The sequence below is a fragment of the Trachypithecus francoisi genome, unplaced genomic scaffold (genome assembly GCF_009764315.1).
Source record: "Trachypithecus francoisi isolate TF-2019V2 unplaced genomic scaffold, Tfra_2.0 Lachesis_group2, whole genome shotgun sequence".
Taxonomy (NCBI): Eukaryota; Metazoa; Chordata; class Mammalia; order Primates; family Cercopithecidae; genus Trachypithecus; species Trachypithecus francoisi.
The window spans coordinates 143,545,729-143,554,086 of NW_022681465.1; positions in this window are offsets into that span (position 1 = coordinate 143,545,729).

Below are 8,358 nucleotides of genomic sequence, written 5' to 3' on the forward strand. Positions count from 1 at the left end.
AAACACATACATGAATAAAATATTTCCTGCCCCTTAATTTAAGAGTTCATGACCATCTATTTTCATTTTCTTCATGTCCCTGTGAATTCCTGTGGAGAAGGGAGGAAAGGGGCAACAGGAATGATATTGCTGCCTTCAAGTTTTGCCTTTGTCATGCTCTTCCAGCCAAAGACCACCAGGAACACACCTATAGTTGAACAAATTGGGCTTATGATTCATTGCAGCTTATGAGAACACACACCCCTGGGAGCCATAAGGCATATCAATAAGAGGGTATTAGAAAGGTCTTATTGTAGGATTTGAGATTGTTAGGTCAATTCGGCAAAAGGTTTAAGGAAAAGAGGCTTTGCTTTGGTTTGAATGCCCTCAGAAAGTGGGAGCAATTATTTAGAAGGAAGGAAGAGTAGCTTAAGGCTAAAGTTGTAATTGGTGAAGAAGCAGCAGTCACATTAGTCTAGATAAGTCGATATTTGGTATTTTGTGACTTTGATAATGTTCATGTTTTGCTTGTGTTTAGACATGGTTTTTAAGTGGTATTGTCTTAGTCTTGATTTCTCATAGTCACAGAGTAGCTTTGTCAGATGTAAACATTCTATGAAATTGTTTATCTCAAATGGAGAACATGAAGGCCCAGATGTAAGTAGGAGGCCAACCTGTTACAATGCTAAGGCAAGCTTCTGCATGCCATAGGTTGTTTTACTCCTTCTCACATTTTGTCATATTGTTTAATAATCTTTTGTTTTATTGCTCACTCACTGGACTGTAAAGTGCATGAGTGCACAAACCTGTTTTCATGACAACTGAAGACTAAGTCTAGCCAAGTCTCCCAATCTCATATGTACTTAAAGAGTATTTACTGAGTAAATGACTGAATTGTCCAATTAGCTGATTAGACTGTGAATTGCCCAATGTCAGGGGCTACTTCCTATTCAGCTCTGTATTTCTAGAACCAAACAGTTCTGATGTATGTAATTAAATATATCTCAAGTCAAAGAGGAACTCTCCGTAAGATAAGATTTATTGCTTTTCTTTGAAAAATAAGGTAATATAATGAATTCTACTTTATGAAAGAGATGATGCTTGATTCAAATGGTTTCATTCATGAAAAACAGAAAAATCACTTCATATGCAAGATGCAGGGGCCTTTCTGCATTTTCCATGGTATTGAATGTTGAGAGTAAGATTCAAAGCTCTAAGAGAAATTGATATAAATATTTAGAAACCATAAATATGAAATATAATCTTTCTTGTCCAGCCTAGTTGCATATTATAATCTCTATATTATACAATAATTTTTTGAAAGGAGAGAGAATGAGCTCAAGAGGCAGAAGTTGCAGTGAGCCAAGATCACGCCAGTGAACTCCAGCCTGGGTAACAGAGTGAGACTAGATAGATAGATAGATAGATAGATAGATAGATAGCTAAATGGAGAGAGAATTTGATTTGTAAACTCCTGGCTTACAAATAGCCCATAGCTACAAAGATTTGCCTCTCCCCTCATTATGCACTTTCACCCTGGAGACGCTTCTGATTTGTAATCATGGCAAAACATTATTAGAGCTTTTAACAAATGTATAAACCTGTATGTTAAAAAGTAGAGGATGAGGAAATCAATGAATTGATAAAGTACCTTGGGAAAATCTTTTCTCTTCTCTGAATCAGAATTACCTTGTTGATAAAATGACCATAATGATGGTTACCTACTGAGATAGGCTCTTTTGAGCCTCTCTGGATATAGACTTTTGACCCTATTTGGATATGCTCTATGAACTTCAAGAATACTTATTACTGAGACAAAGACCATAATACAGGAAGCATACTCATTATTGAGGCAAAGACCATAATGGTTAAGAACAGGATAAACTCAGGAGTGTGGAAAACATAAATGAAAAATATCTGTCTTCTTCAGCAGAAATGGAGTAACAATACCAAGCAAAATACTAAATTTTATACTAAGTTATAGTCAGTGAAATTTTGCGTGCATATTTCATGCAAAAGTGGCCTATTTTTTTTTTAAACAAGGTCTCACTGTCAGCTGGAGTGCAATGGCGCAATCTCGGCCCACTGCAACCTCTGCCTCCCAGGTTCAAGCAGTTCTCCTGCCCCAGCCTCCCAAGTAGCTGGGTTTACAGGCACCTGCCACCACGCCTGGCCCTTTTTTTTTTTTTTTTTTTTTTTGTATTTTTAGTAGAGACAGGGTTCCATCCTGTTGGCCAGGCGGATCTCGAACTCCTGGCCTCAAGTGATCCTCTCAAAAAGTGGCCCATTTAAAGAAAATTTAACAATAGCCCCATAGGAACTACTGTGAAGTAGTAAGGAATATTATTCATCTTCCATAAGTACTTCCTATTTGACATTGGGCAAGGCAGTCAACTTTGGAGTACTTTATTTTTATATGTAAAAGGAAGTATTTCTCCCCTGCCTTCCATGTACTGTTAGTATAGGTCTTATAGGGGGCTTATTTGAGAAAGTACTTTCTAACTGTAGCAAGCTTATAACCATATATTATTTGTAGTAGTAACTTGTGAATAATAGTATCTTATTTTTTATTTCATTTTCTCAGCACCTAGCACAGTGTTTGGAACTTACTAGGTGTTTATTAAACATTCTTGGATAAATACAAGAACCTGTTTTAAAAAATCCTAAAATTCTGTCCAAATAAAAGATTCTAATCATAAGATAAGATAATGGGAATTTAAACTTGTAGGCTCAGAGAGTCAAATTCCTAGATTTGTTTCTTGGTTTTTTTCCCTATGAGCTATTATATCTTGGGTCCCTAAATTTCTCTAAGTGTCAGTTTCATCATCTATCAAATGAAAGGTAATGCCAATTTCAGCTTTGTAGGATTGTTTTGAATACTGAATGAGATAATTTATATGTGGTGCCAAGGACAGTGCTTGGTATGTAATAAGCACTAAATTGAAACCAGGCCTATTTATAGGTTTTCAAAAGATCCCTCATTATTTATTCTCTTAAATATTTTATGTTTCTGAGTATATACAATAAATACTTTTTTTAAAGTTTAATCATACTATATGCATCATTTGATATATTTTGCAAACCTAATGTTAGGTCATGATTATTTTTTGAAAAGTTAATAGGTGATGTCTAGTGAGGTTTTTGTAAAAAATCATATAGAGCTAAAAAAGGATGAGCCTGTAAACAAAAAGCCAGAGAGCTTTGGTGTACTAAAGTGGATCAACCTTTGACTTCCCCAAGATGCAGAAACATAGTACCAGGTAGAACCCGAGCTGGGGCTTGAAGGATGGAGGGAGGCACCTATATAGTTAGTGTAAAGATATGCTTGTCACCCTCACTTTATTATGAACATGACCTGGCCACACATTTGGAATGCCTTGATAATCTTAGAAGAAAGCAACTTCAGGCTAACAGAGATAAGTATAAAAGTGGAGGAGCCAGATCATTCTTATGCATAAACTCCCTCTGAAATAGTGGGCATGGGAAGCAAAATAGATTTCTCAACTGACCTGGAATAAGAAGAATCTGAGCGGTAGGGTGGAGGTGTAGTAAACATCAGAGAATCATGGATAAGGATATTTAAGTGGCAGCACAACAATGGAAAAAGAAGATCTTATGTAAGAAAACTGTACTTCCCTCAAATTCCACTGTTGTGTCTGGAGATGCTAAGAACTATTTGGAAAATGGAAACTTTGGAAAATATTGGCTTTCATGCAAATAAAGTTAGCGGGCATTAGAGCATTGATATTTGTAGCATTACCATAGTGACACAATTTAATTTACTAACTCTTTTCCAGAAAGTATTAATTATAGATGCACTATAATTATGGATTATATTATTAGGAACTAATTATATATCATTAGATTTTCTTTTTTTTTTTTTTTGTATTTTACCCTTAGAACTGTTGTGCAGAACATATCTATGCATTTTTCTTTGGCAATACCTTTAATACTTCTTGAGGATAGTACCCAGAATAGCCAAGCAATCTGAAAATGAGCAAAGTTAAAGAATGCATACTTCTTGACTTCAGAGCTTACTATGAAAATCTAAATAATCAAGAGAGTAAGAGAGTGTGGTATTGGCACAAAGATAGACATATAGACCAAGAGAAAAAAATTGAAAGTTCCAAAATAAATCCTTATATTTATGGTCAATTGATTTTCAATGAAGGTTATAAAACAATTAAATGAGGAAAGATAAATATTTTCAACAAACAGTGCTGGGATAACTGTGTATCTACATACCAAACAATACAGTTGAATTCCCTGCCTCACACTATATACAAATCTAACTCAACATGAGTCAAAGACCTGAATGTAACAGTTAAACTTTAAAACATTTGGAAGAAAACAGAGATCTTTGTGATCTTGGATTAAGCAATGTTTTCTTAGATATGACGCCAAAAACACAGCAGCAATGGATAAATTGTACTTTATGAAATTAAAATCTCCTGCACTTCAAAGGACACTATTAATAAAGTGAAAAGAAAACCCACATAATGAGAGAAAATATCTGTAAGTCAACATCCATTAAGGAGCTAGTATCCAGAATATATAAAAAACTCTTACAGCTCAACAATAAAAAGGTAAATAATCTGAGTAAAAAGTGAGCAAAGGATTTGAATAGACATTTCTTAAAAGAAGATACACAAATGGCTAATAAGCCTATGAAAAGATGTAACATCATTAAATCTTTTGGGAAATGAAAATCATAACCATGGTTTTCATGATTATGATACCACTTCACACCTATTAGGATGGTTATCATTAAAAAGATGAGCAATAACGTGTTGGTAAAGATGTGGAGAAATTAGAACTCTCATACTTTTACTGGGATTGTAAAATTCTGCAGCTGATTTGAAAAACAGTTTGGTTGTTCCTCAGTTAAAGTTATCATATGCCCCAGCAATTTAACTCATAGGTTTATACCCAAGATAAATAAAAGCATATGTTCACACAAAACCTAGTAAATGAATGTTCGTAGCAACATTATTCATGCTAGCCAAAAGTGGAAACAACCCAGTGTCCATTAATGGATGAATGGATAAATGAAACGTGATATATCTATACAATGAAATATTCAGCCATAAAAAGGCACAAATAACTGATGCATCCTACAACATGGATGAATTTTGAAAATCTATACCAACTGAAGGAAGACAAAAAAGGCCACATGTTATATTATTCCATTTATATGAATTGTCCCTAATAGGCAAATCTGTAAAGACAAAAAGTAGACGAGTGATTTCCAGGTACTGGGGTGGGGGAGATGACAGAGGGGTAGAGGTTTCTTTTTATTGAAAATTTTTCTGAAATTAAACAGTGGTGATAGTTGTACAACTCTCGTATATATTAAGGACCACTGAGTTGTATAGTTTAAGAGAGTACATTTATTATTTATCTTATTAAAATTGAAATCCTAAGATACATTTTTAGCACTGAGAAGTTATTTTTTATTTCCCTGAATCCTTGGGATTGCAGAGAAGGGTAAGACAGTAGATTTGGAGAAAGGATGAAATGTGGTTAGCTAATAATACATTTGGGAGAAGTAGCAGCAATCATCCATGCAGTTTCTATTCCCTCTATGGAATCCCTGTGTATGTCATAGAATTGTGACCACAACATGAAGGCCTATCAGATGAGGTTTTGATATCATTTGGAAGACACTGCTATACTGGCTAAAGCTGACTATGGTATAGGTTATGTGATCTGAGTGAGTTGGGAAATGTGGAAGGAGCACTAGGGGCTGAGTACAAACGTGTGTTTGTGATAGAGTGATCAACCATTCTGGTTTGTCTGTGACTGTCTTATTTTAGTATGCAAAGTCTCATGTCCCAGGAAAACTCTTAGTCCAGGGAAAACCGAAATGGTTGGTCCCCTAGTTAGTAGCAATAAGGGTCACTCATCTGTTATTTACTAAGGGCTTGCTATGTGACAGGGATTATGCTAAGCCCTCTTGATGCATTATCTTTTTCAATCCTCATAGCCAACTTCTGAGATAATGACTGAGGTTATGTTTTCTGCCCTAAGTCACGTAAGTTTAAGCAGAAGAGCTGAGGTCCCAATCTAGTTCTATAGGATCAGGGTCTTCATTCTTGAACACACATTCCATTCAGAGAGTTTGAGCCAAAATAAGTAGTGAATTTTTCTTAAAAAAATTACCTCTAAAGGGTGATTTAGGTTTGCAAATGTGTTTTATATCCACTATCACATTCATTCTGCCCAAGAACCCTTTGAGTTATTCATTCATTCAAAATGTACTTATTAAGGTCTTACTTGGTGCAGATACTGTATTAAGTGCTAGGAATTAATCAGAAACCTGCCTTTTGACTTCATGGAGCTTATGTTGGGTGATAGACCAAAAATAAAGAAACAGAAAATTAAAATATATGGTCATTATGACAAGTATTAGGAGATATAAATAGATTAACAAAAATATCAGAAGTGAATATATTTTAGATAGAATGGTCAGGAATTCGATCTGTGGGAAGATACATTTAGACTGAAACCAAATGATGAAGAAGAATTAGTCCTGTGAAGAGCATGGGAAAACATTGTTGTAGGAGAAGAGAGATTGCCCAAAGTTTCTGAAGCGGGAAAGAGCTTTGTAGGTTTGAAAATATCAGAAAAGAAGAGTCAATGTGGATGGAGCATATGTAGCAAGTGAAGCACTAAATATCATTCCAGATTTATAGATGAGAACTTGAGGTTTGGAAGCGTTATGGGACTTCCAAATATCACTCAAACACAGGAACAGGATTCAACCCAAGGGCTTCTGACCTCGAGTGCTGAAACCTATTACTTTAGTCTTATCTTGAAAAAAGTAATATTTCTTACAGCTATGATTTACATTTTAGGAAAAGAACTTTTTTTTTCATGGAATCCCTTATTGAAATTATTGTTTAAAATAGATAAAGAGAGGCCTCTAAAGTGGGAGATGAAATTTGAAGTCCCATTTATTTACTCCCTGTCCCCATATTCCCTCAGGTTCAGCCAGTGGAACTGAGATTTCAGTGACTTTCTTTTTTTTTCTTTTTAGTTTACAAAATCACATTTTGAGGAATTCACAAACATTTTCCAAAACAGTAAATAGTTGATTGCAGTCAGTTACATGTTAAATTCTCAAAAGAGGGTTCTATTTTCGGTTTCATGTTTTCATTTACATATTAGCGAAACAGTACACTCAGGAATTGGGATAAATAATGTTATTAGAAGCACATAATGGGCTAACTCTTATGGAGCATATGTGTTTCTGTTGCGTAAACTTCTTTTGATAATGACTGCACTGAAGGACCTAAAACAAAACTCACAGGTCAAACTTTGTATCCTGCAATTATCTCTTAATGGCTTCTAATGTAAGTGTTCTGGTGTTCTACTTTATGTAGAGAGGAGATAATGATAAAATATCTTTCAAACCTCAAACATCAAAACTTTATTTTCTTAAATTCAGCAGCCAGAGCCTTTGAGGTTGCTGGAGTTTCTATCTTGCGGGGCAACTGAGGCTATACAGCCAGATCCTTGATTGTGTAATGCATATCTGCAATTTGTTAGAAAAAAAAAAAGAAACCATTCTGAGAAATGAGAAAAATGACTATAACTACTGTCTGGGAATTACTGTAAGCACTGTTCAGGTTCCTCTGGAATCATTTTGGTTCATCAAATTCCCCCTTTTAACTGTGGTACCTGGAAAAGGATGCGTTTTGTGGTCCCACTCTAGCATCAAGTGTACTTTAGTCCTCTGGGGATTAGGATTCTGGAATAAGAAGAAGCTAACAGGTTTATGTTTTCCTAAATCTTCCCATTTTATTTTCCTTTTTTTCAGTATCACCTGAGTTGGAGGACCTTGAATATTAAAATGATTTTTCTATGGATGGGAGGAGGCTTGGAAAGTTTGTAATTATTATATAACGAGATTAGGAATGAGCTGCCACAGTCTCCTACTCCAGTGATTCAGATTACAGTGTGTCCATTTATCCAGTATATCAGGCTATAAGACTTCACTGTCTCTCATCACAGCAGTGTTTCCTGAACTTCGGTAACTTGGTTTATGATTCCTTCCAAATTCATGTGTCCTTTTTCTTTACAAATATTTTGCTTTAAATTGGCTCACTTTTTAAATTTATCTACCAATCTTAGATTTGTCCTTAATGTGAATGTCCATGATATCTTGGGTTTGAAGTTGTAAATGTATTTTTTCTAACAGATGAAAGAACAGCTGTAATTATTGAAATGAAAGTGATTCATTGGCATATTAACTAAAATTATTATTAATACTATCAGAAGGTACTGAAATCACTCTTTGGAGAAAGAGTATATGTCTCTTATCTCCTCTTTCAGTGATTTAACCTACATGATATAGACTTGGAAAGATTTTACCAA